The sequence below is a fragment of the Prionailurus bengalensis genome, chromosome B3, assembly GCF_016509475.1.
Source record: "Prionailurus bengalensis isolate Pbe53 chromosome B3, Fcat_Pben_1.1_paternal_pri, whole genome shotgun sequence".
NCBI classification, from domain to species: Eukaryota; Metazoa; Chordata; class Mammalia; order Carnivora; family Felidae; genus Prionailurus; species Prionailurus bengalensis.
The window spans coordinates 59014094-59025506 of record NC_057355.1 but is presented as its reverse complement, the minus strand read 5'-3'; positions in this window follow the sequence as shown (position 1 = coordinate 59025506).

Genomic DNA, 11413 nt, shown 5'->3' with positions numbered 1-11413 from the left:
TGTATCTGATGGATATTGCCTTGGCTCACATCTTATAAAAATGCTCTCCCCACTTTAGTACTTTTGGTTATTTCTCTATGCTTTTGCAAACATGTCTCCTCTAATGCTTTTCACTATTAGGCATAGTCTTTCCTCATACTGCTTAATTTAGTGTGTAGTTCTTAGTTCATCTTATTTCTTTTATCCTTTGTAACCAGACCATTTTTCTCTCTAGCTTTTGTAGGGTCTTATGACATTAGATAAATTATGAGTTATTGGCTGAGTCTGCTTGTTATTTCTGAATGTATGTGTCCTTTTCTTTCATGATGATAGAACCCCTAATTTCTATCTGGACACATGCTACCTAGAATAAAGACCATATTGACAGTCTCACTTGAAGTAAAGTATGGCTATGTCACAATGTTTCGGTCAATGGATGGAGGCACAGCAGAAAGGGCATCTGGGAGCTTTTCTTAAAGTCCTCTGACATATACACTTTGTCCCCTTTCCTTCCTCCCCCACTCATTTGGTTTCTTTCATCTTGTTGCTTGGAATGGGGGTGTGATAGCTATCATTTAAACCATAATAGCAAGAACTATACCCCATTGTTGACAGAGCAAGAGACTGAGCCTGGGGCCTAGAGCGGGATCCTGGGATCCTGAGGACATTGTGGAGACATCTGTCATCTTAGCTCTGGGTTGCCTATCTCTAGACTTTTATGTGACAGACAAATAAACTTCTGTTTTGTTTAAGGCACTATATTTTGTGTCTCTTACTGCTAAGCTATTCATAAGTTAGGCTTAAGGACAGGCCACTGACCTCATCCTATGGGAGAGAACTGTGTGGAAGATACTAATTCTTTACACCTGTAAACTCTTGACAGATTTGTGATGTTGAAAATATATGGGTGACCATAGGCATATCACATATCTTTCAGTTTTTAAAAATTTTTACTTAAAAAAAATTTTTTTAACGTTTATTCGTCTTTGAGAGACAGAGCATGAGCGGGGAAGGGGCAGAAAGAGAGGGAGACACAGAATCCGAAGCAGGCTCCAGGCTCTGAGGGGTCAGCACAGAGCCTGACGCGGGGCTCGAACTCATGAACTGTGAGATAATGACCTGAGCTGAAGTCGGACGTTCAACCGACTGAGCCACCCAGGTGCCCCACATATTGTTTAGATTTATAGCAGTTTTGGTAAAAAATATTTCTTTCAAATGGAGTATTTGGTTACACCATTAGTTTGCAATGTGAAAAACTGAAAATAATCTCACTGCTTAATAATGAATGAATAGAATGTCCCCTTAAATCATATTGCATCAATTTAATGGAATAGCCATTTTTTATTCCTAACAGCTTTATTAAGATATAATCACATGCTGTACAGTTCACACATTTAATGGGTACAAGTCAATGGCTTTCAGTATCATGACAGAGATGGACAACTACCACCACAATCTGATTTAGAACATGGTCACCACCCCAAAAAGAAACCCTTTACCCATGGTAGTCATTGCCCATGTCCTACCTCCCCATCCCCACTTCCAGCCTTAGGCAGCCATTAATCTTTCTGTCTCCATAGATTTGCCCATTCTGGAATGTATGGATGGAATGAATGTATCTATGGAATCATATAAAATGCCCTTTTGTGACAAGCTTCTTTCACTTAGCGTAATGTATTCCGAGTTCATCCATGTTATATCATTCCTTCTTATTGCCAAGTAGTATTCCATTGTATGGAAAATACTGCACTTTATTCATCAATTGATAGACACTTGGGTTGTTTCTACTTTTTGGCTATTATGAATAATGCTGCTATGAACATTTCAGGTACAAGTTCTTCTGTGAATGTATGCTTCTGTTTCTCTTTCGTATAGAAGAGTGGAATTGCTGGATCACATGGTAGCTATGTTTAACATTTTGAGGACCGCCAAACTGCTTTCCAAAGTGACTGCATCATTTACATATTCACCAGCAATGTATGTGGGTTCCAATTTCTCCACATCCTCACCAACACTTGTTATTATCTGTTTTTTTTTTAATATGGCCATCTTGATGTGAAATTGTATCTCGTGATTTTGATTTGCATTTCCCTGTGGCTAATGACGAACATTTTTTTCACACACTTATTGGCTATTTTTATATCTTCTTTGGAGGAATGTCTAATTGTCAGAGGAAGTTATGGAAAGGATGTGACCACTGATTGACCCACAACCTCACCCGGGCAATTGGAGCCTCCTCATCGTTTCCCATGTCCCTGAAATGTGTTTTCTGCCCACTGTTCCCACAGTGAGAGCCATTTTCAAGGATGCAGACTTGAGAGAGTAATGTGGTGTTAAGACCATCTGGTCAATATATGTACTGAAATCAGTTAAAGCCTCTAAATAAATTTTTAAGATTCTGGCAGGCAGGTGCAGGGATCTACTCATCTTTCAGCTGCCTAAGACAAGCCTTGTATGTAAGTTCCCTTGCTTATTAAATCTGCCCCCTACCAATCTGGAGTGGTCTTACTCTTTCTTTGCCTTTTCCTTACTCTTTTCCTTGCCCTCTGTAATTGAGGCCATTTAAAGTTTTCACTTGCAAAGCTCCTGAGTTCGCAAATGAACATCTATTCAAGTTCTTTGCCCGTTTTTAATTTGGGTTGTCTTTTTATTATTGAGCTATAATAGTTTTTAAAATATATTTTGGATATAAGTTCCTTATCATATATATGGATTTATAAGTATTTTCTCCCATTCTATGGGTTGTCTTTCACTGTCTTGATGGCATTGTTTGCAGCACAAAAGTTTTTAATTTTGATGAAGTCCAATATTTATATTTTTCTTTTGGTTTTGTATCTAAGAAATCTTTGCCTAACCCAAGATCATGAACATTTAAGCTATGTTTTCTTATAAGACTTTTATAGTTTTAATTCCTACATTTAGTTCTGTGATTCATTTTGAGTTAATTTTTGTGTATGGTATGAGGTAAGGGTACAATTTCATTCTTTTTCATGTGGATATCCAGTTGATCCAACACCTTTTGTTGAAAAGACTATTCTTTTCCCTATTAAATTGTCTTAGCAGGAATAATCATTTTATTTTTCTGATTATGTGTGGTGTGTTCTTATAAAAAATAAACAGCATAGAAATAAATAATATAAAAGGTAAAAGTCCCTTAAAATGCCACCTTCAGAGATAATGGCTGTTAGTACTATAAATAAGTGTTCTGGAATAATTGATCCCTGAGGGACCTTCCAGACCTATGAGTCTATAATATTTTACCAGGTACAAATTATTCTCAGAAATACTATTTAGCACAAATTCCTATTTAGTATGAATGATTCCCTGAAATACTCAAATGAAAGGCCTAGTGACCCAGTGACATATCTATCATCCTGTTACTACTGTATACCAGAAGAACTCACTTGAAGCTATTAATAATTTATTAATATATACAGACCTTTCCTGGAGTACCTTATCTGGTGTTTTTCTATTCACTTTGCATTCTGCAGTATGTCAAAGCAAACATGCTCATAAATGACACCTGGACTCACATATTCTGCCTTAGAAAGGGCGGCACATCTCAGTAGCAGTAGAAAGGAGTAGCTAAGAGCACAGAGTCAAACCGTCTTGGTTTAAATTCCAATATAGTGCATATCTAGTTGAGTGATCTTAGACCAGTTATTTAATCTGTCTGTGGTAAATGGGGATCATAATGCCAAAGTTATAGGGAAATTGTGAGGATCAAGGAAGTAATACATGTAAAGTACCTAGTACAACACCAGGTACTTAGTAGGTGCTCAGTGAAAAAGTTATATAGTTGCATTACTATTATTACTAGCATATTCTAGTTCCTGTAATAAAACAGATGAGGAAAGATCACTAAATTAGTACTTTATAAAAAAGTCTTTATTTATTTTTGAGAGAGAGAGAGAGAGAGAGAGAGAGAATCTGAAGCAGGCTCCAGGCTCCAAGCTATCAGCACAGAGTCTGACACTGGGCTCAAACTCATGAGCTGTGAGATCATGACCTGAGCTGAAGTTGGATGCTCAACCAACTGAGCCACCCAGGCACCCCACCAAATTAGTACTTTCTAAACTCAACTTGGTGGATATGGAGGAATTAAGTAGACTTAGGGAGCTCTGTAAGACACAACGACCCAGTAACTTAGCCTCAAATAAGAGGAGAAATAGGCAAATACAGAAATTATAGCAAGAGATTATTTTTTTAATTTTTAATTTTTTTTAGAGAGAGAGAGTGAGCAGGGGGTGGGGAGGGACAGAGTGGGAAAGAGAGAGAGAGAGAGAGAGAGAGAGAGAGAGAGAGAGAATCCCAAGCAGGCTCCATGCTCAGTGCAGAGCCTACCATGGGGCTTGATCCCATGGCTCTGGGATCATGACCTGAGCTGAAATCAAGAATCAGACGCTTAACTGACTGAGCCACCCAGGTGCCCCGAGAGATTGTTAATATATCTCTCTCAGAAATTCATAAAAAGCAAACCAGATCATTAGGGATATAATGGATTAAATAAAACACATTATAAAAATAAGTTTCACCCATGTCCTTTTACTTTTGTCACATGACTATTTGACAAGTTAAAATTAGATATAGGGCTCCCTATGAAAATAACACCAGCATTCTTCACAGAGCTAGAACAAACAAGCCTAAAATTTGTGTGGAACTAGAAACGACCCTCAGTAGCCAAAGCAATCCTGAAAAAGAAAACCAAAGCTAGAAGCCTCACAATCCCAGACTACAAGATGTATTACAAAGCTGTAATCATCAATACAGTATGGCACTGGCACAAAAACAGACACATAGATCAATAGAACAGAATAGAGAACCCAGAAACATACAGCCAACTAGTCTTTGACAAAGCAGGAAAGAATATCTAATGGAAAAAAAGACAGTCTCTTCAGCAAGTGGTGCTGGGAAAACTGGACAACAACATGCAGAAGAATGAACCTGGACCACTTTCTTACACCATATACAAAAATAAAATCAAAATGGATGAAAGACCTCAATGTAAGACAGGAAGCCATCAAAATCCTCAAGGAGAAAGCAGACAAAAACCTCTTTGACCTCGGCCACAGCAACTTCTTACTTGACATGTCTCCAGAGACAAGGGAAACAAAAGCAAAAATAAATGATTGGGACCTCATCAAGATAAAAAATGTCTGCACAGTGAAGGAAACAATCAGCAAAACTAAAGATCAACCAACAGAATGGGAGAAGATATTTGCAAATGACAGATAAAGGGTTAGTGTCCAAAATCTATAAAGAACTTATCAAACTCAACACCTAAAAAACAAATAATGTAGTGAAGAAATGGGCAAAAGACAGGAATAGACACTTTTCCAAAGAAGACATCTAAATGGCTAACAGAAATGCTCAACATCACTCATCATCAGGGAAATACAACTCAAAACCACAATGAGATACCACCTCACACCTGTCAAAATGGCTAAAATTAACAACTCAGGCAACAATAGATGTTGGAAAAGATGCGGAGAAAGAGGAACCCTTTTGCACTGCTGGTGGGAATGCAAACTACTGCAGCCACTCTAGAAAACAGTATGGAGGTTCCTCAAAAAATTAAAAATAGAACTAAAAAATTAAAAATAGAATTTCACTACTAGGTATTTATGCAAAGGATACAGGAGTGTTGCTTCAAAGGGGCACATGCACCCCCATGTTTTTAGTAGTGCTAGCAACAGTAGCCAAAAGGAACCCAAATGTCCACTGACTGATGAATGGATAAAGAAGATGTGGTATGTATATATATGTATATAAAAACATACACAATGGAATATGTGTGTGTGTATTTATAACACACACACACACACACACACACACACTGGAATATTACTTGATGATGAAAAAGAATGAAATCTTGTAATTTGCAACAATGTGGATGGAACTAGAGTATATTATGCTAAACAAAATAAGTCAGAGAAAGACAAATATCATATGACTTCACTCATATGTGAAATTTAAGATACAAAACAGATGAACATAAAGGAAGGGAAGCAATAATAATATAAAATCAGAGAAATATAAAATATAAAAAAATAATATAAAAACCATAACAGACTCTTAAACACAGAGAAAGACCAAGGGTTGCTGGAAGGGTTTTGGGTGGGGGATGGGCTAAACAAGTGAGGGGCTTTAAGGAGGATACTTAGGACGAGCACTGGGTGTTATATATAAGTGATTAATCACTAAATTCTATTCTTAAAATCATTATTACACTGTATGTTAACTAACTTGGATGTAAATTAAAAAAAAAAAAGTCAGACGCTCAACTCACTGAGCCACCCAGGTGCCCCAGGAAACAAATATTAAAATAGCAGATTTAAATTCAAATTCAAATAACTCAGTAATAACATTAAATGTAAATGGATTAAATACTTCAATTATAAGATAATAAGGACACAGAAAGGTTGAAAATAAAGGTATGGAAAAAATACACCATCAAAACACTAATCAAAGTTGGTGTAGCTTTACCTAATACCAGATAAAGTAGAATTTAACACAAGAAGTATTATTAGATAAAAAGAGTAACACTTCATAATGATAAAAGGATTCAGGTTCAGCAGGAACATAAAAATTATACTCATATAATTGTATAGCCCCAAAATATATAAGGCAAAATTTTCTAGAACTAAAAGAAAAAATAGACAAGTACATGATCATAGGTGATGTTAACATCTCCATAACCATTCTCATATCAAATTGAGTATGCAGATTAAAATTAGTAAGGATATATCTATAGAGAGATGGTTTGTGTAACATGATTAAAAACTCAGTTGACATTTATAGAACACTATATCCAACAACTGTAAAATACAAGTTCTTTTCAAGGGCACATGGAATATTCATTAAAATAGACCATACCAGGAGCACCTGGGTGGCTCAGTAGGTTAAGCATCCAACTTTGGCTCAGGTCATGATCTCGTGGTTCATGGGTTTGAGCCCTGCATTGGGCTCAGAGCCTGGAGCCTGCTTCGGATTCTGTGTCTCCCTTTCTCTGTGCCCCTCCTCCACGTTGTCTGTCTGTCTGTCTCTCTCTCTCTCTCAAAAATAAGATAAACATTACATTTCTTAAAATAATAAAATTAGATATAAGCTTGTATTATACTACTATTGAGCAACACTGTTCTAAAGTCTGTTTCTCAGCTTCAGAGAGCCTAAAAAATTTGGAAAACATTTGAGGGAAACAGATTTTGATACTGTATCAGGACCCAGGACCAATGGTATTTACCAGTCCTGACCTGTATCTAAACTCCCAGGGACTTCAGTCATCACTAAAGTCTGGGCTGGGGCAGAGTCAGTCCATAGATAGGAAACTTGTTTCTATCCTGTCTGCATTTCCCTGTGACTCAGCCCACAGGGATAAATGTGACAGGGAGTTGGTTTGTTTTCTGTGTTTCTTTCAAGCAGCTTCCTTGAAGATACAAACAGCTTTTGAATAGCAAAGATAAGGGACAGGTCTGGCTGAATCTTACATAATAACAACTAGGTTTTTGGTCATTAATCAAGTTCCTACACTTCTTGCCTGAGAGAATTTATAACAAATTGTTGACTGATCTTTAAGATGTTAAAAATGATATGTATTAATAAAATAAAACCCTGAGGGTGTGAGAATCATAGAGCCTTTGGCAGAGGAGCTCCAGCTTCTGACAACAGAGTAAAGTTTCCATTTTGGGCATCAAGGTTCCCAACTACCCTACTCTACACTACTACCCTTACCTTTGTGAGAGATCACAATCCCCTGACTATTTTTCTGAGATTCTGCCTACCCACCAACATCTTTAATATTCTCTCACCTCCAAACCTGACTCCTGAATATTTCCTTTGCCGGGAATATTCTGCTTCCCTCATGCCCCACTGTTTCAAGGTCCATTTTAAAAAATGACACAGAACTACCACTTGGATTCTTTTCGTTTTAATTAACCTCTTTTGCAAGAAATAAGGATCAATAGACAAATTCAAGTAATAAGAATTCATTTTAAGATGGTATGTGGCAATAAGGAAGATAGGCAAATGATGGAAATCTAACATCAGGAACTCTTCTGAATCTAAGATGGCACTAGGAATCTCAGTGGCAGAAGTTAATGAATCTTCACTCTACTGTTCTGCCATTTATGTGACTCAGCTACTGAGACTTTGCTTATTGGGAGAGTTCTCCACTTTTGGCTTCCTTAGCATCCATTCTATGTCTTTTCTCACCTCACTACTTTTGCATACTCCTAGTTTCTGTTTCCTCAGTAACTCAGCCCTCCTCAAAAACGATATTAACCTTAAAAATAAAACTCCAGTTATTTTACCAGTAAAAATGGGTTTATTTGGGAATAGTAGACAAGCAAGCTACAGCAAAACCATAGGCAAGACCAGACAAAGAGGAAGAAGCCTCTTGTATAGAGGAAAGGGGGAAGTTGGAAGGGCTTTTATAAACAAAAAGTCCATTGCAGTAAATTGGAAGTTCGAAGTAGCTTCTTCTTGGTTGAAGTTGTGACAGTCTCACTGGCTAGGATGTTGCCAGGGGAGGAGGAAAAACTTTCTCCCTCCTGCTGGGATAGTAAAGAAATACTGGTCTGCAACGTCTTTCTCTTCCAGTAGGGTCTGCAATTCACAAGTAGTAGGGTGTGAGAGCCCCTTCTGCTGGCCTCTCGAATCCCTTCTACATGAGGTTTCTTTTTTATTAATTGTCACAATTACAACTTGCTTCTGGCCCTGCCTCTTCCTTCTTTACATTTTTTTAGCTTCAGTTCTTGTCCCTAATTGCCCGATTCCCTCTTTATTTTCTATTTCAGGTTTTAGAGAGCCACCTGCTGTTATCCTACTTTTTAGACAGAACTTTCTCCGTTAAACTGCATCGTTAGTATCTGGTCAGCCTGTGGATCTGCCTGACTTGGGGGTATCAGATACCCACACATGGTGCAATCAACTGTGGACCAAGGTGGCTGCCCAAGTTCTCTTTCAGCAAGGGCTGTGAGCATGCCAGTCACCATGACTGCCATGTCCAGGACACTTTCACTTGTATCATTTTAGTCCTTATAACAACCCTACAAATAGATATCATCCTATTTTCTATAGGTGAAGAAACTGGGGAACGGGGAGGTTACTCAAGGCAAAGTCATGCAAAGCCAGCATACAGCCCTAAATCTACCATCAGAAATCACCACACAGTCGCCCCAATGGAGCATGTTAAGTGAATTCTCTTGAAATAAAACTACCAGGCAGAGAGGTGTCAGAAGTAGGACAACACTGCTGCTGCTCTCCATTCCTCCTACAACTGCAGAAAGGACAGGTTCTCCTAGGAGAACTCACCTATGGTTTATGAGTGTGAATGTGTGTGTGTGTGTGTGTGTGTGTGTGTGACTGTCCTGTGGAATCAAACCAAGGACAATACTTAGAATAGAGCCTGATAGATGAAGCCAAAGACAGATGCATCTTGTACTGTAATTCACCTTAAGGTAAATACAGACGCATCATCCTAACGTAATACAAAAAGCCAGATTTACAAAACAAGCCAATGAAAATGTAATTATTTTTTGCACTGTTGCAATTTCTTTCCATCTTACTCTGGACCCTGAGTTATGGGATTTGTGTGGGAGTGGTTTGAGGGAAATCACTAGGATCTTCAGAGTCCTCCCTGTTCAAAAATAAAGTAGGTGAGGAAGATTCTTACATGTGGGCACAGGGTGGGTGTGGTGGCACCAACTGAGGATGGTAGATTAGTAAGTATCTGCTTACTAACACACTTCTCCATGATTAATGAGGAGATGGGAAAAAGTGAGAGTTGAATGAAGTAATATAAGGGACGTCTTTAGAATAATGTCTAGCTCATTTACCAAGGTTGCTAGAATAAATTACCACAAACTCAGTAGCTTAAAGCAATACACATTCGGGAGTGACATTACCAAGATGGCAGAGTAGGACACCCCTCGGTCTCCTCATGAAGATCAACCATTAGACAGTTATACACAAATAAAAACAGCTCTCTAATCCACTTAATAAATGTCAGCAATGCAGTTAAAAACCTTAAGAATAACCGCACAAAAAGGGAAGGAAGAATAGCTTTGTTCTGCTGCATCAACCCATCCCCCACAGCTAGCATTGCTCAGCACCAAGAGGGAACTCCCAAGTTAGAAAGAGCTCCCCTCACCAGGAAAGGAAGAGCAGGTGAGCAACCAGCACCTGATGAGGACCACGTAGTTGTCGATGTAGTAGACCCCAACAGCTTGAGCTGACAAGTTACTATGACCCCCAGACCTGGTGCCACCAAAGGCTCTTCATCCTCACTAGACTTACTTTACAAAAAATGCTGAAAAGAGTTCTTCAAGCTGAAACAAGAGGATGCTACTTAGTAATGTAAAAACATGTGAAAACAATGTACTGGTAAGGCAAGTATACAGTCAGATTGAGAAGACTCTACTAATGTAATATAGTGGTGTGTTTACCACTTACCTCTAATATAAAGCTTGAGGAACAAAAGTATTAGCAACTGCTATAACTACAATAATTTATTATTAATTATACACAATATAAACACAATATAAAAAGATGTAAAGCATGAAACAAAATGTGGCAGGGGTGGACTAAAAGGGGAGAGTTTTATATATAGTTGAAGTTGTTATCACTTTGAAATAGATTATAATATCTATAAGATGTTTCAAGTGAACCTCAGGGTAACTACAAAACAAAAACCTATAGTAGATACATACAAGATAAAAAGAAGGGGAAAGAAGTATACCACTATGGAAAATCATCAGTTCACAAAAGAAGAAAGCAAGAGAGAACAGAAGGAAGAAAGGTATTACAAAACAACCAGAAACCAGTGGACAAGATGGCAACAGTAAGCCCTTATCTATCAATAATTACTTTAAATGTAAGTGGATTAAACGTTCCAGTCAAAAGGCATAGAGTGGCTGAATAGATGAAGAAACAAGACTCAACTATATGCTGCCAATAAAAAATTCACTTCAGCTTCAAGGTCACACATAGACTCAAAGTGAAGGGTAGAAGAGGATATATATTTCACGCAAGTAGAAATGAAAAGACAGCAGAGGTAGCTCTACTTACATCAGACAAAATAGATTTTAAGTCAAAAACTAACAAGAGACAAAGGATGTCATTATATAATGCTGAATGGGTCAGTTCATCAAGAGGATATAACAATTGTAAATATATATGTACCCAACAGTGGACTACCTAAATATATTAAATATCAAATCTGAAAGGAGTAATAGACAATAATACAACAATAATAGGGGGCTTCAATTCCCCATTTTCAATAATGGATAGATCATCCAGACGAAAATCAATAAGGAAACATTGGACTTGGCTATTCTTTAGGCCAAGTGGACCTAACAAACGTACAGAGAACAATTCAAGCAATAGCAGAATACAGATTCATCTCAAACACACCTAGAACATTCTCCAAGATAGA